The sequence below is a fragment of the Mirounga angustirostris genome, unplaced genomic scaffold (genome assembly GCF_029215605.1).
Source record: "Mirounga angustirostris isolate CCGP_5_RB_7025 unplaced genomic scaffold, mMirAng1.0.hap1 SCAF_10, whole genome shotgun sequence".
NCBI lineage: Eukaryota > Metazoa > Chordata > Mammalia > Carnivora > Phocidae > Mirounga > Mirounga angustirostris.
Window position 1 is genome coordinate 122930729 of NW_026991718.1, and position 22796 is coordinate 122953524.

The window sequence follows — 22796 nt, forward strand, 5'->3', positions numbered from 1 at the left end:
TCGCCGAAGCCCCCGCCCCGCCCCGCAGACCCGGGATGTGCATTTCCTGGAATTCCTGGCCCGCCCTGGGGACAAGCCCGACTTCCCCGGGCCGTGGCCTGCCCGAAATCGCCGGCCCGGGGACGCAGGGCTGGAGCCACCTGTGGGCTCAGGCTCCAGCCGCCTGGCCGGCTCTGCCTCCCGCCTGGCCCCTCGAGCAGCATTCAAGCTACCGCCTGGGCGCCTGCAGCGTGCCGGGCCGAGCTGGAAGCCGGGAACGGTGAGCGTCACAGACCTCGTGGGGCTTTCACTCTACTGGGCGAGACACATGTTCATCACATAATCGCACAACATAAATGTATGGTTAGGGGGCTTTAATGCGGCCCAGCCGTGGTTTGCAGGTCGGGAGGGGTTCTCTGAGTTTCCTAGGTGAGGGGGTTGGGGTGGGTGGGAGTGGGATGGAAGAGGGCAGCCCAGGGGGAGAGGACGTTCTCTGTTAGACCCCAGGGAGCTGGGGAATGAAAGGCGAGGAGGGGGGCATAGCAAATATCCTCCTAGGCATTTACCCTCGAGAAACCTGCTTGGGTGCCGTCAGAGAACATTTTCGAGGATGTTCACACCAGCACTGTTCGTTACAACAAAAACATTGGAAACACCTCCCAAATGCCCATTCACAGGGAGTGAGCAAATGAGCTGGAATATCCACACCATAGACTGTTACACAACCGTGAAATTGAATGAACTTCGCGGGCAGAGAGGCTAGATCTCGGCAACAATTTTGAATGAAAAAATAAGTTGCAGAAAACTGTATAGACTATGGTGCAATTTTTAGAATGTATAATAAAAGCAAAACAAAAATATGCATGTTTAGATACGTGCATGGGTAGAAAACACTTTTAAAGGGAAAGATAAACACGTATTTGAGAAGAATGGTTATCTCAGGGGAATGGGGGAGGAGGGGGAGAAGAGAAGCTTACAGGTACATCCTGGGTGTTGGTAATGTTCCAGTACTTGGGTAGCATAGTGGTTTTATTTCATTTCATAATATTATAAATAAATTAATAAATAAGGGGAAAAGAGGATGGGGGTGTGGGGCTAGATAGTCACGGACTCAGGGGGTGCGTGTGGGACACGGTGAGGGATTGATTGGTCTTTCCCCCTGAGGACACTGGAAAATCAGTGGAGGGTATCAATGGAGGCAAAACGGGATCAAACTTTTTTTGGGGAAAAAAAAAAAAGTCTCCAGCTATTCAAAGTATGGTCCAGGAATCATTGGCATCGATATCACCTGGGGCTGATTACAACTGCAGACTCAGACCACATCCCAGCCCATCCTTACAGATAAGGACACCGAGGCTCAGACAAAGGAAGAGCCTGCTTAGCACGTGTTGTAAGGGGCAGAGATGGGATTTGAAATCCAACTCTAGAACCTTCAACGCTCCGCCTTATTACTGTCTCCCTATCCCTTGTCATGACTTTCAAGTCCCTCTCCAACATGTGGCCCTTGACTTCCCAACACATTCCCCAAACACTAGTCAACCTGGATGACTTGCTGGTCCAATAAAGGTGACCACAAGTTCTTTGCTATTCTTCCCATTGCAAGATTTTCCTCCTTTTGTATCTGGGCTGGTTGGCAGGACTTGTTTGATAGAATGCAGTGGAAATGATATTCCTGGACTTTGAGCCTAGGTCATAAAAAGCCTTGCAGTGTCCACTGGGGCCTCTTGAACATTCTCCCTGGGAACCCTGTGTCGCTGTGTAGGAAGTCCAACTACCATGAGACCATCATGCTGGAGAACCCATAGTTCTTTTTTTTTTTTTTTATGATTTTATTTATTTATTTGACAGAGAGAGCACAAGCAGGGGGAGTGACAGGCAGAGGGAGAGGAAGAAGCAGGCTCCCTGCCCAGCAGAGAACCTGGTGTGGGGCTCGATCCCAGGACCCTGGGTTCACAACCCAAGCTTAAGGCAGACACTCAACTGACTGAGCCACCCAGGCGCCCTGAGAACCCATAGTTCTTAAAGTCACTCCAGTCTTGCTGAGCCCAGCCTTTCCACCCCTCCCACCAAGAAATTCCACACATTTGTGAAGCCATGTTGGACCCTCGAGATCAGAACAGTTGCCGACTGAATATGGGACTTCAGTCATGCCATGTGGAACAGAAGAACTACCCACCTGACCCCAACCCAAGTTCCTGACCTACAGAATTGGGTTATTTAATAAAATTGTTACCTGGAGCCACTAGGTCTTGGGAGCAGATCGTTATGCAGAATGCAGCAGGAATGCTGGTGCCTACCCACCCCAGACCCCTCAGTCTCTGCACCTAAGTTTACTCCATCCTGACACCTGGAAAAGCCTTTTCCCAGATCCTGGACTATCAAAATGCTGCCTTCCAAGCAACTCAAAGACAAAGAGAAACAATCAGGCTGTGTGCTGCATATCTTCTGTTTGCCCCTCCAAATGCACCCCCTACCCTTCTCCACATTGCTGTGTGCCAGGCAGCCTGACCACTATGGAAACACCAGCAGGCTCTCTTGCCCTCTGGCTTCTGGTTGGGTTTGGCCAATAGGAGGCACCAGCAGGAGATCAGAAAGTGGGAGGAGGGGGAAGTCAGGATGTTTACTCCTCTCCCCCTTCCGCCTTGTACAGTCAGCCACCAGGTGAGCTGTGTCTCTCCACCAAGGCCCCAGCTCCTGGCAGGTGGTCTTGTCCATATCCTACCAGTCCCTCCTGCCCATCTTCAAAAGCAAGGATTCCTTTTGTTACTAGCCTCAGGCTACTGTACCACCCCTTATTGCTCTCCATAAACTCTGCTCTGGATTAGGGTTCTCCCAGAAGTAGAGCCTGAGGCAAAGATTCGAGTACAAGTAGTTCATTTGGGAAGAGATCCCGGGAAACACTGGAAGGGCAGTGCCGAGTCAGACAGGAAGTGAGCCAATGCCAGCAGGCTACCTAGAGCTCAGTCCTTCAGCAGAGCTCTGTGAGACAGCGTAGAATGTCTCTCAGAGTTAACCCAGCTGAGGAGTGAGGAAGCTGGGAGGTTTATCTACCAACTGCCCTTTGACTTTGTTGGAGGGCTGTTTCCAGGACATCAACTTCCTGGCACTCTGGGCTGGCTCAACACCCTGGCCAGACTTGCTCCCCTACAGCAGAGAGCGGGAGCCTGACTCCGGTATTAGCAGGAAAGCACCATGCAGAGGTGAGGCTGAGGGCATGTGGGCTGGGCACTGAAGGCTTCACCGACCCGCGGCTTCATAAATCATTTGGTTTTTTGGTCAGCTTTATTGAGGTATGACTGACAAATTGTAAGATACTGAAAGTGTACAATGTGATGATTTGATGGACGTATACGTGTGAAATGATTTCCCCCCATCAAGTTAATTTACACACTCATCACATATTTACCTCTTTTTTTTTTTTTTGTGAGGACATTTTTGTTTTACTCTCTTAGCACATTTCAACATCTCAGTTATGCAATAGTGTTATCAACCATAACCATCCTGTTATACATTAGATCCTCAGACCTTATTCATCTTATAACTGAATGAATATAATTCCTTTATTAAACTCCCCTCAATTATTCAGTCTGAGTATTTGCCTGGTTCCTGCCAGACAGATGGGTCTTGAACTTCTCCACATTAATCCAGGGTGGGCCAATGTCTACAGACTTGGAACAGGGGTGGAGAGAGAAAAATCTAGCTCAAGATCTAGTTCCAGCCAACAATGACAACAACAAATGCATGAAAGCAGAGACTGAATTAATAAGAATTCCTCAATTGGAAATAACACTGGTCAGGAGTATCATCTCCAGTTACACAAAGAATTAAACTGGGACAATAGCATTAGTAACTTAGTACTTTAGAGCCAAAGGAAATTGTTAGAGTCGTGAGGAGGAAAAGTTACATAATAAAGAAAATCAGTCTTTCAGGGCAGATTATCAGTTAGGGTCACCCTAGCTACTGTTACACATAGAATGTTACAAATACCCAGCAAATATGCTAGAAAAAGAGTTCTTACTTCTGTAACAGTTCTGAGTGGGTGTCGACTCTACCTGGTCCTTCTGGGACCTAGGCGGAATCTTCAATATGTGGGTCTCAAGGTGGCCCTGGGGGTCATCTCTATTCTAGCCGTTCACAGGGTAAAGAGAGTATGAAGGAGTGTTTGGGGGGCTCCAAAGTGGGACCCATCACTGCAGCCCACATCCAGTCACCAAGCTGGGTCACGTGCCACGCTGAACTGCGGGGGAGCCTGGGAAATGTAGTCCAGCAGCACACTTGGGAAGACAAGGAGCTCCAGATATGGGTGAGCATTAGCCGTCTCTGCTGGAGCGGGAATGCATCTTCCTCGAGGCAGCCCTTCTGCTCCTCTCCCATAAGACTTGTCATCAGCTGTGTGTCAGAGAAGTCCCGTAACCAGGTGGATAGTCTACAAAGGCAGGACAGGGCCAACTTATCCCGGATCCCCAGCCCTAATGTAGGGCCTGGTGGAAAGTAGGAACTCGCTACCTGTTGGTGGAATGATAGAATGTAAGTGGGCAATCGAGGTCATTGTTCTCAAGCTTCTGAGATGTATGGGAAGCCCTTGCCAGAGCATGACCTTGTGTCCAGCCCGGTGCAGGGCTCCGGCTGCCTTGGACTAAGACAGGGCAAGATGATGCCTAAGGAAAGAATTTCAAGACGAGTCCCTCCCTACCCCCACACACTCATACAAAACTCATGTCACAATAATAGCTATGTTTACTGAGTACTTATTTTGTGCTCCATCACTTACTCACATGCAGATGATTTCATCCGGAGACCCCTACCCCCCAGCGGCCCTATGATGTAGGTTCCATAATTAGCCCCATTCGCTGGTGGAGAAATCAAGACTCAAAGTGGCAAGAGGTGAAGCTGGAATTTGGGTGTGAATATGCTAGACTCAGAGCCTGTGCTCTTGACCTCTGACCTCTGTCAATATCCAAGAGAAACAGGGTAGGTTGGACAGCAGTCAAGCAAGAGCCCAGGGCAGACAGGCGGGAGCCCGGGTGCTCACCCGGCTCTGTGTGACTGAGGGTGGGTCACCTCCTTTGTTTAGTGCCAAGTTCCCTCAGCTGGCTCTGCGCCAGGCACTGAGGCGATGCAGGAAACCTCCATTCTCTAGGTGGTTTGCTCCCAGGGCAGCAGACAAACCAGCACCATCCATTTGATATGGTTCTACTTGATTCTACTGTCTCCTGGGAGATGGCAAGCAAGAAGTTGGACAGTCAAAGGTTGCAAACTCAAAAACTGACAGAGCAAGCGTGGAATGCAGACAGACTGGAGTCTTGACTCTATCACTTCCAGCTCTGCGACCTCAAATTCCTCATCTGATGAGTGGAGAGAGCACATAATTCATTCTGAGCTCAGAGGATAACACATAGACATCCCTAATTCATAGGATAACCCACATATACACCTACCACCTAGGACAATCCATATAATACCTAGCTTGTAGGGTAAGCCATATACAAATGTAGCTCATAGGACAACCTATATATATATATACCTAGCTCACGAGCTAACATATATCTATCATGAGCTAACACACACACACACACACACACAGACCTAGCTCATGGGAGAGCAATGGAAGGACCATGAAACGAGATAGGAGATGCCCCCATATAAAGGCTGCCATGCTGGAATGTGGATCCGGTGGTACCAGATCCCCCAATTATTCAAGAAAATCCAGAAACCACAATTTTAATGTTTAAAATGTGTTCAAACAGATGGTGATTATACTTATCATGGTGAGCACTGAGTGATTTATAGAATTGTCAAATCAATATGTTGTATCCCTAAAACCAATATAACATTATGTGATAATTATGCTCCAATAATAAATTTTAAAACTAATTAATTAATGAATTAAAACCAAGAGGTATAGCTCTAAAAATATTAATAACAAAAATTTAAAAAGTAACACTGGTAAAACCAAAAATGTCTTCAAATACCTCCTAATTTTAAAAACTTTGTACAAGCTAAGAAAAACATCGGTGGGCCAGATTTTGCCCCTGACCCTGTGGGCTTCATAACAGCCAAAGTCTCTGCTGATTCTGATCTCTGAATAGGAAAGAGGACAAGGGAGGTGCTGTCTCCAACTCAAATTTAACCAGACAGAATGAGGATCAGTTGCACACAACAGAAAGTTCTAAAATAACAGTAGCCAATACAAGAAAGAAGTTTATTTCCCTGTCATATAAAAGAAATCCAAAGGTGGGCAATGCAGGCTGGTGTGGCAACTGGGAAGATGATGGCTTTCATCTCTCTGCTCTGCCATCCCTAGCATGGTGGTCTTTATCCTCATTGCCCAGCATGGCTGCTGGAGCACTGGCCATCACATCTGCAACCCAGAGAGCAGAGTGGAGGAAGAGTTCTCCTCCTTTATTTTTTTTTAAAGATTTTATTTATTTATTTGACAGAGAGAGAGATCACAAGTAGGCAGACAGGCAGGCAGAGGGAGAGGGAGAAGCAGGCTCCCCGCTGAGCACAGAGCCCGATGTGGGGCTCGATCCCAGGACCCTGGGATCATGACCTGAGCTGAAGGCAGATGCTTAACCATCTGAGCCACCCAGGCGTCCCAGAGCTCTCCTCTTTTAAAGATAATTCCTGATTTCCTTACAACACTTCCACTCCTCTAGTCAAATGGTCACATCTAATTGAAAAGGAGACTGAGAAATGCCCGTAGCTGGGAGGCAAGGTAGCTAGCTAAAAAGCGAGGTTTAGGTACTCAAGAAGAAGATAGTAGATATTGGGAGGCAACGAGCCATTTGTGGCCCATCAAAGAGCCTGATGTGTGAGGAGGGCGTGTGGATGGGGTGTCGCCAGGCGGCCAGACTCTGCTGTCCACTTCACCTCTCCGGCCTCCTACGTCTTTGAGGCTCTGTCTGACCAAGAGAAGAAAATAAGAGAACAAGACAAAAGAGCCCAGCTGAATATAACAATGAGAGCAACAACTCACCAAGGACCGGCTATAGTCCAGGCCTTGTGCGGGGCCCCATGCAAACGTTACCTCAGATTAGCATCTTCGGGCTCTCTGGTGGGCGAGCCTCCTGCTGTGGGGGTCCTGTCTGTGCCAGCAGGGCAGGGAGACCTAGAAATCCGCTGTCTGCCCGACAGACAACCACCCGCCTTTCTGCCCCTCCCCTCCATCTGTGGAGGTTCTGGTCTCTCTCATCCCTGAGCCTCCCTGACGATCTTCAATTGTCTTGTGTCCTGATGGCTCCCTGAGCAGTCAAGTTTCAACTTTCTGTGTTTCTTAAGTCAGCCCCCACTCACCATCTGTTCCAGCTTCTAGAATTTGGTTGACTCCTCTCATCTGCTGTTAGCTCCTCACATGGTCTCTTATTCCTCATGGATAGGTGTGCATTTTAAAAAATGCTTTTATGCCATTTTGTTAGAATTTCAGAGAACAGGGGAGGTAAATACATGTGTTCAGTCTGCCATGTTTAGCCCGCAGCAGCCTCCAGCCTTCATTCTCAACCAGGGGCACCCTCAGCACATGGGGTGATCTTTCTCTCCCTCCCTCCCTCTCCCTCCCTCTCCCTCCCTCTCCCTCTCTCTCTCCCCCTCCCTCTCTCTCCCTCTCCCTCTCTCTCTCTCTTCCTCCCTCTCTCTCTCTCTCTCAGCCCAGGCATGTTTCTCTCCCACCTCCATAGACCAGACCTGCTTGTCAAGGGCAGGCGGCTTGCCTCCCTCTACTTTGCACTTAGACAGGACTGGGCAGGCCTATGGCAGGTGAATAAAAGTCCTGGATGTGGCTCATTCCTAAGAAGTCAGGTGTGGGGCGCCTGGGTGGTTCAGTTGGTTAAGCGACTGCCTTCGGCTCAGGTCATGATCCTGGAGTCCCGGGATCGAGTCCCGCATCGGGCTCCCTGCTCAGCAGGGAGCCTGCTTCTCCCTCTGACCCTCCCCCCTCTTATGTGCTCTCTCTCTCTCATTCTGTCTCAAATAAATAAATAAAATCTTAAAAAAAAAAAAAAAAGAAATCAGGTGTGGGCTTTAACAAGTTAAAATTAGAAGGTAGGCATGAGGGCGCCTGGGTGGCTCAGTTGGTTAAGCGACTGCCTTCGGCTCAGGTCATGATCCTGGAGTCCCGGGATCGAGTCCCGCATCGGGCTCCCTGCTCAGCAGGGAGTCTGCTTCTCCCTCTGACCCTCACCCCTCTCATGCTCTCTCTCTCATTCTCTCTCTCAAATAAATAAATAAAATCTTAAAAAAAAAAAAAAAAAGAAGGTAGGCATGAGAGCTAGTCATTTCTGAATTGGAATATCAGAGTAAATCTCCCTGCAAAGGAATATTCCTACTGTGTTTACAATGGAGTCCAAAGTCAATGCTCAAGGGGAAGGCCGGATAGAGTCACGCTTGTCCTTATAAACCCTGAGGCAGGTGCCAGCCATGCACACAGACACCCTGCCTCTCGGTGAATCTGACACAGCCCGCATCCCTTCCAGAGTTTTCTCCCAGGGTCTTGGTTAAGGTCCTGGTTTGGGTTGAGAAGCCATGTTATGTGAACAATATGCATCTTCAGACCCTCGGATCCCCCTCAGTGGATTGGGATGCTTGGGACACTTATAAGAGAGAAGACACTTGGTTCCCAAGAACTAGGGTGAACAACCATCCCAGTTTGGTGGGACTGAAGGGTTTCCTGGGACACAGGATGGTTCCAGGGCAAACTGGATGGTTGGCCACCCCTCGAGAACACCTATAATAGAGATTCTCTCCTCACACAGCCTCCTGGGTGTATACTTGTTGCACATGGAGCTGAAAATGCTTATGCCCTGCTGTTTACCACCCTACCCCAGGCAGAGGGTGGATCCGTTCAGAGAGTAGGCTCTGGAACCAGGATGCTGGGGTCCAAACCCCAGCTCCAACACTCACCAGCTTTGAAGCAAGGCACTTCACCTCCCCCTGCCTCGGATTCCTCATCTCTAAAATGGGAATAATAGTAATAACAAGTTCTCCTCCATAGGGTTATTGTGAGGATTGAGTTAATAGATATAAAGCACTTAGAATATACATAGGCCACAGTCTCTTATCTCAACCCCTGATGTCTTAAGCCCCTCATGCACTTTGGGATTTTGGAATTTTGGAGTTTTAGAAAGCACACACCAGGGGTGCCTGGCTGGCTCAGTCAGTGGAGCGTCTGACTTCAACTTTGATCTCAGTGTTATAAGTTCAAACCCCATGTTGGGGGTAGAGATTATTAACAATAAAATCTTAAAAAAAAAAAAAAGAAAGAAAGAAGAAAGAAAGAAAGAAAGAAAGAAAGAAAGAAAGAAAGAAAGAAAGAAAGAAAGAAAGAAAGAAAGAAAGAAAGAAAGAAAGAAAGACACCGTATGTCATATAACACAACAGTGGGGTCTCTGTTAACACCGCATACTTAAACACATTGATATTCCTGCAGAAAATAATGTATGAATATTTATATATCTGTTCAGGTTAGATTTTTTTTCACCAAATCAGTTTTGGTACCAACCTTAAATTATTTTGTTCAGAATTTCTTGGATTCAGAAGTGCGGGGAAGGGATTGTAGACATGGGCACGGGTTGGCTGGGTCATTGTTTAATGCACATCTGGTGTAAGTGCCACGTAATCTCTTCTTAAGGATAACTCAGGCTTTTGTGCCTAAGGTCTCCATGGGTTCGTGAAGCTTCCTAGTAGAGCCTTTGCACGAGCAGAGAGGGGACACTCTCTTTCCTTCTTTCTCTACCCAGACCCTCAACATAGTAATTTCTTTTTGTTCCTGTCAATATGCTGATGGTGGGTGGTGATTGGCGGTGGGGTGTTTGGCAATTGGCGGTGGTTGGTGGTGGTTGGCGGTGGGGTGTTTGGTGGTGGGTGGTGGCGGTTGGGGTGTTAGGATGCAAATTCAAGTCTCCAAGTGCCTTTCTCAGCCCCAGTGGCCGGCGACGGGGGGGCGGGGGTGGGGGCGGTCATAAGCTGTGGAGAAGTGATGAGCAAGCTGAGCTTCAGGCAGAGCTGGGTTCCAGGCAGTGGTCTGGTCTGGGCAGGTGAGATAGTAAAGCCAAAGGATTCATGGCTCCTCAACAGCCACTGGGCATCCACAAACACCTCACGGCAGACAAGAGTCAGAGGGGACTCCGGGGAGCTCCCCAGTTGGTCTACATTTTGGGCAGTCCAGGAAATGCATTCTTGGCAGATGCTCAAGGTACTAGGGAGTTACAGTGGCTGCAGGGGGCAGGCGAACCCCCCCAACCCCCCTGCATAGCCGCTGGGAGAGGGCTCACCTGGACCATCTCTCCACACTTCACAGAGCGCCCCCCCACCCTCCTGACATTCACATTCCCGGCACAACTACCTTGACACGGGATTGTTTTGCAAATCATTTCTTTCTGGATTTGGTTGTCTGGAAAGGAAAACTGGCTTCTGCTTCTTTCCAGTGGAGCTTTGGCAACCAAGGACATGGGCCCTTTCCCAAGAGGGAGAGAGAAAGAAAGGCTTGGGGTCAGGCTTCCCCACCAGACACAGGTGTAGCCCCTTGGGGAGGGGGCCTGATTTTGCCTGCTGAGCATTTCCAAGCCTTCTGCAAACTGGAATCATAGAGCAGTCATGGTCCCCCCATCTTTTCACCCTCTCCACCATCTGGAGTGTCCCTTCCACTCTTGGCCATTTAGCTCTCCCTTCACCCCAAAAGGGCCCTAGACTCTGAACCTCTCCCTCTTTTTCTCACTTCCTAATCAAGCCTCCTCTCTGCTCAAAAGTGAGAAAGATCTTAAGAAAGAACCTTGGAGTAAGAGCTAAGAGACTTCAGTCCAAGTTCAGCTCTGCCCCCCAATACACCATGACCTTGAGCTGGTCCCTTGTCTTCCCGTGTGCCTCAATTTCCTTGGATACTGAGTTGGGCACATTGAGGTCAGGGATTAGGGGAGCTAAAAACTCCAGCCAGGCTGAAGGGGGCAACAGCTACAAAATTCCAGCTCATCACTGCCAAAGGAAAAGTGAGCCCAGTGCTACCCCATGTCTGACTTTCCAGAAGAAGCTGCATTAGTCAGAAGAAGCTGCTGTAACAAGCAGCCCCAAAGCTCAGGGCTTTACTACCGCAAAGGTTTTTATCCTGCTCCCACCATAGTCCAGTGTGGGCCAGGCCCAGAGGAGCCCCACTCCGCCCCCTCCCCGGGCCTGGGAGTCCTCCCCACGTCCTCCCCCCGGACCTTCTGTATCTGGTCAGCAGACAGGGAAGAGAGGGTGCAGGACTGGGAGGGAAGTTTGGGGGACCAGGCAGAAAGTGGTGCGTATTACTTACACCCACCCTACATTGGCCGGACTCTTGTCATACGGCCCCAACTAACTGGAAGGGAGGCCATGCGCCTGGAAAAAAAGGACATGGGTTTGGTGAAAGCTAGCCAGTCTCTGCCAGAAGCTGGAAACCCGGATCCTATGTAAAACCTTCTAAACTTTACATATTGGCGAACCACCCAAACTTTAGAAAGGTATTGTGTGGAATAAAGAAACCCTGCGTATGAGCCGGAGGGCCCGCCCGCCGTGGGCCTGTGTCCTGTGGCGGAGGCGGCCTCCTACGAGCCTGGGCCGTGATCCTACACAGCGGCCTCCGTCTGGCTGTGCGTCCACTGCGCTCCTGCCTCACGCTGGGCCCCACGACAGGCAGGGAGGACTCGAGAATGACAGAAGAAACCATGCCTTCCCTCGAGGAGCTCACAGCTGTTTTTATCTCCAGGTAGAAAGTAGCATTCGATTTTTAAAGCGAAACGTTAGAGTGATTTGCCATAGTGTTACATTTTGGCTGAGGAGCATTCCTTAATGGAGAAGAATGATTCCCTGCGGGGGAAGTGCTGGGCCTGAGGACCGCTCGGAAGAGCAGTGGGGAGAGTCCCCTCCAGGTTTGTGGGCATGCTCCGGCAGGTGCTTTGTCCTGGCTGAGCCTCAGTCTTCACTTCTGGGAAATGGGGGTAATGGCACCTGTCTTACAAGGCTATGGGGAAACAAGAGAAGCCCTTCGAACCGCTGAGCAAGGCACAGGGAACACTGTAGATGCACGCTCTGTGGTCCCCAGTGGCCACTGTGGTGAGTCAGGGGTGACTGCTTCGGGGCAGGCGGTGTGTCAGCATGCACTTAATTCCCAGCCAGCATTTACGGGGTGTGACCCTGGGCCAGGCCCTGGGCTGGGTGCTGGGGACATGCGGTGAGGAAGATCTGGCCCCGCTGAGAGGCACTCCGACTTCCGTGGGTGGGAGCCTGGCCCTGCCCTGACCCCTGACGGAAGTGAGCCCGCCCTGGACTTCCGAGCAAGAGGTAGTGGAGGAATGCACGCTGGACCAGAGTCACTTGGCTGTAACAAGCAGGTTGGCATCCTGGTTGACCTCAGCTAGGCAGCCTCAGCAGAAGCCTAGGGAGGACCCCTGGGCTGGGGATGGGGTGGGGGGGAGGAAGACAGGAGGGAGGAGGAACAGGCTCCTGCCTAGGCCCCACCTCACAAAGCTAACGCTGTCACTTGCTATGGCTGCTCCAGGGCCAGAGCACTTCTGCTAACCTGTGGGAGGAGGTGCGGCCATAAACCCATTTTACAGATGAGGACATCAAGGTGCAGACCGGCTACACGGCAGCTAAGGAGTGGCCTGGAGGTTCAAACCCAGGTCCACACACTTATCTGTGCCTCACAACAGTGCCTGGGAGATTTCTGTTGAGGGGCTCAGAGGACCTCCTCTCTGGGTTCCTGATCAGCTATGCAGGAAAGAGGAAGGGAAGCAGGCCCGCTGGGGCTCTGAAGCCATCCGGGCAAGAAGTGTATTTCTCTGTCTGAGGCCTGCAGTTCATCTGGGAAGCTGGGGTTCCTCCCTCCTTTCCCTCCCTTCCCTCCCTCCCTCCCTCCCTTCCTTCCAGGCTGATTCCCAGCTCTGGCAGTCACTATCTGTGTGACCCGGGCAGGACACTTCAGCCTTCTGAGCCTGTGATTCTCCTGTGTACCAGGCACTGCTCAAAGTAGACTAAGGGCACCAAGTGAGTTAGACAGACTTGGCCTCCAGCCTCCTGGGACAGCCAACTGGCCCTGGAAGCCTCCTAGGAGAAGGGATGCCTGAGTGGAGGCGGACAAGCCGAGCTGCACTTGTCCATCGGGGTGGGCATTTCGTGCCAGGGAGGGATGGCGCTGGATTTCCCAGGCTTGCTGTGACGCTCACAAAGCTTAAGCTCTAGAGCCCCTCACTTGCTGGGTGTCTTCCTGTGACCTGGGAGAGGCCCCAGCCGCACACACTCGGGATCACGTGCTATGGTAGAGTTGGCCAAAGTAAGCTGTTTTTACTGCCTCTCCCGCTCCGACTTCCTGTCACACTTCCCCTCCCTTAGGATGTTGCTGGAACTGCTGTGGTATTGGGGGTGGGGGGCATCTAGCGAAGAGGAAGTTGTCCACAAAACACGGACACTGATGAAAATCAAAAACAAAACTCAAAAGACGGAATGCAAATAGGATGTTGGCAACAAGCTGGTTGGTAGATGGCATCCATTCAAATACTTTTTAAGTTTAGTAATCAAGGAAACGTGAAAAAAGTCCTGAGATCCTCTATGTAAGATCCTTGATTTTGATCGAAGTTTTTCTAAATTTGACAACAATCCTAAAACTTTTGACTACCAAGAATGAGTTGTGAAGTTGAAAGAAACCTTTTGAAACCATTAACAATGGGCGGCGGGGGGGATGCTTTTGGTCAACTGTGCTAGAGAAAATTAAGATACCTTCTTCTTCTCGCTAAAGAAAACGACAGTACTAAATCAATGTCAAGTGAAGAGGTTATCCCAAAAGTACACAACCAAAAGGTAGGAATAAAAGTATTATGGAAGCATATCATATGCTTTTTTCTGGACACTGTATGGTGTTTGTCAGCTTTTTAAATGTTGTGGTTTTGTTTCTCATTCAAAATATTGACATTTTACCTGGTTTTGTGTTTTTCTTTTCTTTTTTTTTTTTTTTTTTTAAGATTTTATTGATTTGGGGCGCCTGGGTGGCTCAGTCGTTGGGCGTCTGCCTTCGGCTCAGGTCATGATCCCAGGGTCCTGGGATCAAGCCCCACATCGGGCTCCCTGCTCTGCGGGAAGCCTGCTTCTCCCTCTCCCTCTCCCCCTGTTTGTGTTCCCTCTCTAGCTGTGTCTCTCTCTGTCAAATAAGTAAATAAATAAAATCTTTAAAAAATATATTTTGCTGATTTATTTGAGAGAGAGCAAGAGCACACAAGTGACGGGGAGGAGCAAGCTATCCTATGCTATCATAAGTCAAAACCCTGACTGTGGGAAGTTCTTCTGTCAAGCTGACCACTAACTGTCTTCAGTTCCCCCTTGGGTCTTCATCTTCCCTTGGGCCCAGAAATAATTGGTTGCTACTTACTTCTGCTCATTTCATTACAGCTCTGCAGATACTTGAGGGCAGTTCTGTTCTTGCCCAGAATAACCTGGCTTCCTTCAAAGATTTCTCTTATAACTTGACTTCCAAAGTCTTCCTTATACATTAGCTCAGTGATTTTTTTTTTTAAAGATTTTATTTATTTATGTGACAGAGAGAGACAGCAAGAGAGGGAACACAAGCAGGGGGAGTGAGAGAGGGAGAAGCAGGCCTCCCGCGGAGCAGGGAGCCCGATGCGGGGCTCGATCCCAGGACCCTGGGATCATGACCTGAGCCGAAGGCAGACGCTTAACGACTGAGCCACCCAGGCGCCCCTAGCTCAGTGATTTCTTAACCAGTCATACATACACGATGATGATAGCTAACACGAGTTGAGTGCCTAGCTATGTACCCAGCTCTGTGCTGGATGTTGTTTATGCTTCATCATTAAGGCGGTCCTACAAAATAGGTGCAGTTATGAAGCGCATCCCACATACGAGGAAACCAAGGTGCAAAGAGACTAAACAGCTTAGGTTACAGAGCACGCATGTGGTATAATCGGACTCTTTGACTTCAGAGTTCATGCTGTGAATCACATTAAATGGCTAGAATTAGGGGCTCCAGTCTGTGCCGATGAGAATAATTCTGCTTCAAGACTGTAACATGGGGCGCCTCGGTGACTCAGTTGGTTATGCATCTGTCTTCAGCTCAGGTCATGATCTCAGGGTCCTGGGATCTAGCAGAGCCCGGCATCAGGCTCCGTGCTCAATGGGGAGTCTGCCTCTTTCCCTCTCCCTTTGCCCTTCCCCCCATGTGAGCCCCCCTCAGATAAACAAAATATTTTTTAAAAAGACTATAACATGGACATCCTGAGTTTCCAGTCTGGTGACCTGTCCAGTGGATTGTAGATGGACTTGCCCTATAATTGCGTGAGCCAACCCTTAAAATCCATCTCTCTCCTCCACTTTCCTCTCCACTCTATATATACGCACCCACATATATACACACATATCTTCTATTGGTTCTGTTTTTCTGAAGAACCCTGACTGACAAGGGTCCTGTCTCCCTACCTCCCGCCTGCAGGTGTCTTAATGAGGTATCTAAGATCACCAAGTCCTGTCAGCATAATATCATCAATAAACCGGACCAATGTGATCCTTGTGGGGTGGCGAGATGGTCGTGCGGAGCTGGAGGACTGACCTGCTGAAGGCAGGCGTGAGCTGCTGTCCCGGCCAGTGATGTCAAACTGATTTGGAAAAATGTTGGGGTTCAGAGCTGATGGCCAAGAAAGAATCCTTGAGCCATCTTCTGTGTGAGAAGGTGGTTTTATTACAGCATGGGGACAGGACCCGTGGGCAGAAGGAGCTGCACCGGGGTCATGAGGAGGGGCCGATTACACTTTCAAGTTGGGAAGGGCTTAGGGATAGCATAAGTCTCTAAGGAATTTTGGAAACAAGGTTTCCAGGACTTTGAGGGGGCTAGCTATTGTTGGGAAAAGGTCATTTATTACTGTCTAATAAAACCTTAGTCATGAGACCCTTCACATGTATATCAGTGACCATATGCTTGTGGGATGACTGCCAACATGCATCCTGGAGATAGAGATAAAGGAAGTTTCCAAAGGAATTTTTATATGCTAAAGTAGACTTGCCAGAATCCTGGGGGGTCGGGCTAAGATTGCCCTTTGGCCTTAACAAAGTATTAACGTCGAGGCAGCTGAGTTCCTAGAGGAATGTCATCCTGCCTGTTTCAAGGACTTGTCGGTGGGCTGTAAATAGTAAGGAAATTTAATTTTTCTTTGGCCTTTGTTTCCCACATCAAAACTACTCTGGTATGGGAGTATTATTCCACTAACCGTGTGATATTGTGTAAGTCGCTTTCCTTTCCTCGGCCTCCGTTTTCTCCTCCGTAAAATGAGAGGGTGGGGTTAGGTGACCTTCAAAGACCCTGTTATTCCTTCTAATCCTCAACCAGTGCGCAGGCCCAGAGCCTCTGTCTTGCCACTGTGGGATACTGACAGCCTGTCAATTTCTCTCAGGTTTTCCTCCTTGAGAGATCTAGCCGGTGACCTACCTCTTAGCCTGCTGTGCAGCTAAAATGCAGCCCAGAGGCGGTAAAGACCATGATTAAGGGCACTGACTCTAGCAGGTGGCCAGACTTTGAGTCTGAGATCCACCAGCCCTTGGCTGTGAGGACACCTTGAGCAATTCACTTCGCCTCTCTTAGCCTGTGTCCTCATCTGCTAAACGAAGACCAGTGTCCCTACCTCGAAGGACTGAGGATTAAATTAGATCCTGATTATAAAGTGCCTATCACATCTTAGCTACCTGAAGAGTTTCTAGGCGTCCTTTCTCCCTGAATCCATGTGGTCACAATCTTTCAAAGCTCCAACGTCTTCATATATCAAATGGGAATAAGGAACCCTACCGGGGACAGTCCTAGTAACTTCACATACTGCTTTAATTTACTGAAAGTTATCTGCAAGACAAAGGTTCACAATCATCTTTTCCACTAGGAAAACGGGAATGAAAGGATTCTTCTGTAGGGCAGCCAGTGAGTCTAGCTGAAGGACATACACTCCATTCCCTTAAGCACTAGGTGGGGGGTTAGGGGTGCAGGAATGAGCCAAGAGAGCAGAGGGGAGCCCCTGAGATCTGATTATTTGGGGCCTCTGGCATCCTATTATTCCCCGGGGTCCCTTCTGGGAGGAGAGAAGTTTGTGGCAAAGAGACCCACAATAGGAAAGGTGCCAGGGCTGGTGGTGCCCTGCTGCCTTCCCCAGGGCCTCCTGGCTCAGGAAGGGGAGGAAGATCCATTCACCAGACACCTGACCCCATGGACACCCCTCCCAGCCTCAGCTAGGCCCTGCGAAAGGCCAGGCTGCACCTGGTGGCAATGAGCTCAGAGCAGGGTCTGCTGAACCTAGCCAGCCTGCAGTGGGAAACAGCCTGCCTTTGTGTTCCTTCCTCCCTGCCCCTACCCCTCCTGATCCCTCGGGGAGCTGAGCCCCTGCCCCGCAGCCCATTACAACAACAACCATTCACACCTGCTCTGCCCACATGCTTTCCCCAAACAGGTGCCACCCCTGGCCCCATGGGACCTTCTAATGCCCTACAAGGGAGGAGGTGGAGGGGAGAGAGACTGGCGCATGGCCACCTTCATTTTACAGTCTGAGGAGAACGGGGCCCAGAGCGGAGTCAGTGCATGTATCTGCCTCCTCCAGCCACCCAAGAGCAATTTGAGGTGAAGGACTAGGTCTCCATCATCAGGTCATTCATCCCAGGCAGAGGAAACAGCAGATGCCAAGGTCCTGAGGCAGGAACGCACCTGGCATGCCGGAGAATCTTCTCGGTCAGTGAGCAGAGTAGTGAGAATTACAGGCGAGTTGAAAAAGTGGGCCCTAACCGGATCACATGAGGCCTTGCAGACCATGAAAACAAGTCTGGCTTTTATTCCAGTTGCCGAAGAATTCACTGGAAAGTGCCTGCTCTGAGAGTAGATACTAAGAAGACAATAGTCTCGTGTCTGGCCTCCAGTGTTGGAGGCAGACAGGCCCAGAGAGTGTGACCCCACTCTGATGTGGGCCTCACTGGGGCTGCGGGAGCACAGAGGGGGCCCTGCCCCAGCCCGGGAGCCAGAGAGTACTTCGGGGTGGTGGTGGGGGGGGGTTGGGGGGAGAAGAAGAAGAGAGTTTCTGCTGAGACCCAGGACTGAACCAGAGTGAGCCAGCTGGAAAGAGAATTAAAGGGAGGGACAGGAAGTGCCAATGGTGCCTGAGAAGAGGGAAAGCGGTGGGGGCTGGGGGTGCATTTGGGACCTTAAGGAGTTAAGTGTGGCTGGGCGGTAAGATGCAATCAGGGGCTGTCTGGGGGGCAGAGGGGACGGTGGGGGCGGCTAGCGGGGGTGTGCAGCTCTCACTCTATGTACTGTGAGCCGTTCTCTATGTCCATAAGCCTCCTACTGCAGGAGCTCTATGGGCTGCCTCCAGTTTTTCTACTGTCCCATTGCACAGTGACCAGTCCCTCAGTGCTGGGCACGTAGGTTCTTTCTAGTTTTTCCCTATTACAAACAAGGCTGTGATGGGGCGCCTGGGTGGCTCAGTTGGTTAGGTGGCCAACTCTTGGTTTTGGCTCATGATCTCAGGGTCCTGGGATGGAGCCCTGCTTCGGGCTCCACGCTCAGTGGAGAGTCTGTATTGAGGATTCTCTCTCTCCCCCACTCTGTTCCTCCCCCTGCTCGCATGCATGCACGCGTGCTCTCTCCCTCTCTCAAATAAATAAATCTTTAAAAAAAAATGCTGGGACGAACATCTTGTCCACACATCTCTGTGCACATGTATGAGCATCTCCATACCGTAAAGATGGGAAGCCTTGGGGGCTGCCCAGTGGACAGTTTGAGCTGGATCTGTTTGCCGAACGAGTCCCGGGGCCTCTCGGGCAGCACTTTGATGGGTGTGATGGGTGTCCACTTGTGGGGCCCTGGACAGGTTGATGCTGCGAGAAGGCTTGAGGGAATAATAAAGAGCCCAGACCATGAATGACCTCTGGCTGCCCAGGCCAGATAAAGGGCAGGGAGGAGCCCCCAATCCTGGGCCCCACATGTCCTGTTGATGTAGGTTTATCTGTCCAGCTGGCCTGGTGTACCAGCTCCCGGCCTCTCCCAAGGAGGTATGGGTGCAGGTCTTAAAAGTTGGGGTACCAGATGTGGGGTTCACCCTTTCACTCCTCAGAAAAAGCTCGGAGGTCTTGAGATCCCTCTCATTTGTGGGTCTACCCACTAGGGGTGAGGTTTGTGGTGAAATTATGTCTTAGCCTCTCCTACCTGCTCCAATGTGGGTTCTCCTTTGCCCCACGTGTAGGAGTCCTTCAGCGAATTGTTCTGTATGTAGCTGTAGATCCTGTGTCCGTGGGAGGATGAGAGTTCAGAATCCTTCTACGTCGCCATCTTGAACCAGAACGACGACAAAAGTGCTTCACATGAGCATGGATCTGGGTTCACATCACAGCCGTACCACTAAAGAGCTGAGTGACCTTAGGCCAATTACTCCAACTCTCTGAACCTCGTGTCCTCATCTGTATAATAGGAAAAATAACCTAGTGGGGTTATCGTGGAAGTGACATTAACAAGTACCTGGCCCACAGTCCAGACTTGCCATAAATGACGATGTAGATTTCCATTGTTGTCTTAGGTCTCCAGCCTTTTTGGAAAACCTATAACAGCTTTATAGAGAGAAAATTCACACGCTTACGGTGTAGACATTATTGTGCGCAATTCAGTGGTTTTTAGTATATTTATCACAATCACTTTTGGAACCTTTTCATCATCCCCCCCCCGAGAAACTCTGTAACTGTTGGTAGTCATCCCCTGCTGATCTCCCTCCCCCTCCAGCCCTAGGCAACCCCAGTTTACTTTCTGTCTCTATGTATTTGCCTATTCCAGACATTTCAAATAAATGGAATCGTACACATTGGAAATCTTACAGAGTCTTTTGTGACTGGCTCCTTTCACTTAATATAATGCTTAACATCATGTTTTCATGGCTCATCCCTGTTGTAGCATGAATCCATACTTCATTCCTTGGTGTTGTTGGACAATATTCCATTGTGTGGCTAGACCACGGTTCATATATCCATTCATCAGTTGAAGGACACTTGGATTGTTTCCACCTTTTGGCTCTTATGAATAATGCTGTTATGAACATTTATGTATGAACGTGTTTTCATTTCTCTTGGGCATAGACCTAGGAGAGGAATTGCTGGGTCATAAGGTAACTCTATGTTTAACCTTTTGAAGAACTGCCAGACTGTTTCCCAAAGCAGCTGTATCACCTTACAACCCCACCGGCAGTGTATGAAGGTTCTAATTGGTTCTAATTTCTCCACATCCTTACCAACACTTGCCATGGTCTGTCTTTTTGATTATTCCTAGTGGGTGTGTCGTGGGATCTCATTGGGGTTTTGGTGTGCATTTCCCTGATGGTTAATGTCTCCATCTTTTTCAACAGAATCTGCTTCATTTCCAGGGTCAGATAAACCTGGAACATCCCTTTCCCAATATGGAAACACTAACCTGTCCCTCAAAAAGGAAAAAAATCCAACACGGAAAAAGATGAACATTACTACTTCATAACACTCCTTAAGCTGGCTCTTCCATATTTGTATATTTCCCTGTTTGGGGACATTGGGTAGTTTCTAATTTTCTTCTATTATCACCAATAATTATAAAGACCAGTTGTCACATGGGAAATGCTCACAATAAGTAAACAAAAGGATTAAAAACAATACTCAGTTTAGTCATCCTCTCTGAGAACAATGTATGTTTGTTAATTCATCCAAATGTGTTTTGACCACCATGCTGGGCTCCAACCCCGAGCTAGCTGACGGATGGACAAGGTCTGGAAAGGAAAAGCAACGATGCAGATACCGCTGGTGTGGGGGTGGTGGGGCCCTGAGTGATAGATGCCCCAGCCTTCCCCACCTCTATTTCCAAACTCTCTTGACCGTTGTTATGGTGCCCTTGGCAATAAGACTGAGGGAAAGGAGAAAAAATGATTGATCTAAGGATGATGGGCGTCATATTTCTTGAGCCAGATCCTTCAAAGCTATTATTTTATGGAATCTCCACGCAACGTGGGAGGTTGATAATACCGTAGCTACTACTATGACACTCACTGGGTGCCTGGGGCTGTCCCACCAGCGAGGTGCCACTATTGTCCCCAGGTTACACGGGAGGAAGCCGAGGCAGGGCCACGAGACACGAAGCCTTCCGCTTTGGAGGTCTGTCTTTCTACATTACCCACATGTGTGCAGAGCTGCACAGAAAGTCATGTTCACACTCAGATCCACGTGTGCACCCTTGGACACACCTGGGAGCATATGTGCCACACCTAGATTCACATGTGCACTCGCATGCAGGACTGCTCATATCTGCAGGCATGTCCACGTGAGCTCCAAGCGTACATATCCATGTGCACTGAGTCCGTTCACTTTTGGACTCACATCTAAGAATAGGAAAAGGGGTGCAGATAAAGGGGCCAAAGTCCAACTCTTGCCTCCTCCCTGCACCCTCAAAGCACCAGCTGCTGCTAGCAGATGTGTGCAGGCCTGGCTGAGGCGAAGACAGGTGTGTCTATAGGCTCAAAGGACAGCGATGACCTGGCACTTGGAACCAAGGGCCACCCATTAACTTCTAGACGGAATTACAGCAACTAGAGGGCCTCCTCTGCTGGGGGCTGGAGGCCCTGAACTGAGGGCCTACAGACAACATGTCTGACCCTGTGCCAGGAGCTCCAGGGGCCGCACCAAAGAAGGCACAATCCAGGTCCTCCAGGGGTCCCCAAGGGATCAGGAAGACAAGATTCACACCTAGAGGTGGTTTCACATAGTGGTCACTGGCAAGCATTTTAGTGACAGACTGCCTGGCTTAAAATCTTGGTTCTACCATTTACTGGCTGTGTGATCTGAGCAAGTTAGTTAACCGATGGGTGCCTCGATTTTCCCATCTATAGAATGGGGAAAATTCTAACACCTACCCCTTAGGATTATTGCTTAACAAGTACTACATGAGTACGTATTTGCAAAATAAGCTGCTTCGGGCAAAGGGGGTTTGGGGATGAAGGCCAGGCACTGAGTAGAAAGAAATTCCTGAGGATATGGGCCCTGCATCCCACTAGCTGGGTAACCACAGACAAGTCACGCAACCTCTCTGAACCTTAGCTTCTCATTTGTAAACTTTGCACAAATCATTCTTGGTCACTAAACAAATATTTATTGAGGACCTACTATGTGCCACGCACAGTGCTAGGAACAGAGAATACAGCAGTGAGCAAAGCAGACAGTCCCTGCCTGCATGGAGCCTACGGAGTTGGAGGGAGGATAAAGTAAAAACATCCGGTGCATAGTAGATGCCCATTGTTCCTTCTTTTCTCCCTCGTCTACCATTGCGCATCAACAGTATAAAAGAGTCTGGAGAACACAGAGGGGCTGAGGTGGGGGAGACCTATCACCTAGAATCTCACCACCCCTAACAAAACTACTCATTTCATTTTTGCTAATCAAGCCAGTACAGGGCTTGCCTCATGGTGAGATGCTCTAAAAAGCATTTGGAGTGGGGCGCCTGGGTGGCTCAGTCATTAAGTATCTGCCTTCGGCTCGGGTCATGATCCCAGGGTCCTGGGATCGAGCCCCATAACGGGCTCTCTGCTCGGCGGGAAGCCTGCTTCTCCCTCTCCCACTCCCCCTGCTTGTGTTCCCTCTCTTGCTGTGTCTCTCTCTGCCAAATAAATAAATAAAATCTTTGAAAAAAAAAAAAAGCATTTGGAGTAATCAACGCATTGCATTTGTAATCAGCAGAAAACAGCTGATTACCCTGTAGCATACCTGATGGAAAGAAACAGAAGCAATCATGACCAGCCCTCTGCACACAGAGGCCTTTCCCTTCTAGGGAGCTGTAA

The 22796-nt window shown here is 49.5% G+C and overlaps 2 long non-coding RNA genes across 6 annotated transcripts in view; one reads left to right on the forward strand and one right to left on the reverse strand.

Annotated features, from left to right (window-relative positions):
• The first annotated feature begins 35 nt into the window (after window positions 1–35).
• Window positions 36–3562, forward strand: LOC135361812 (uncharacterized). The gene is made up of 2 exons (XR_010405863.1): window positions 36–259; window positions 1828–3562. It is a non-coding gene; the product is annotated as an uncharacterized LOC135361812 (long non-coding RNA).
• A 149-nt stretch (window positions 3563–3711) lies between these two features.
• LOC123851811 (uncharacterized) overlaps window positions 3712–22796 on the reverse strand; it is a 76148-nt gene continuing 57063 nt past the window's right edge. For all 5 annotated transcript variants that reach the window (XR_010405860.1, XR_010405862.1, XR_010405859.1 and 2 more), the window contains 2 exons: window positions 19166–19416; window positions 3712–4485 (listed from right to left, as the gene is read on the reverse strand). This is a non-coding gene — a long non-coding RNA (uncharacterized LOC123851811). The remainder of the gene's footprint in view (window positions 4486–19165; window positions 19417–22796) is intronic.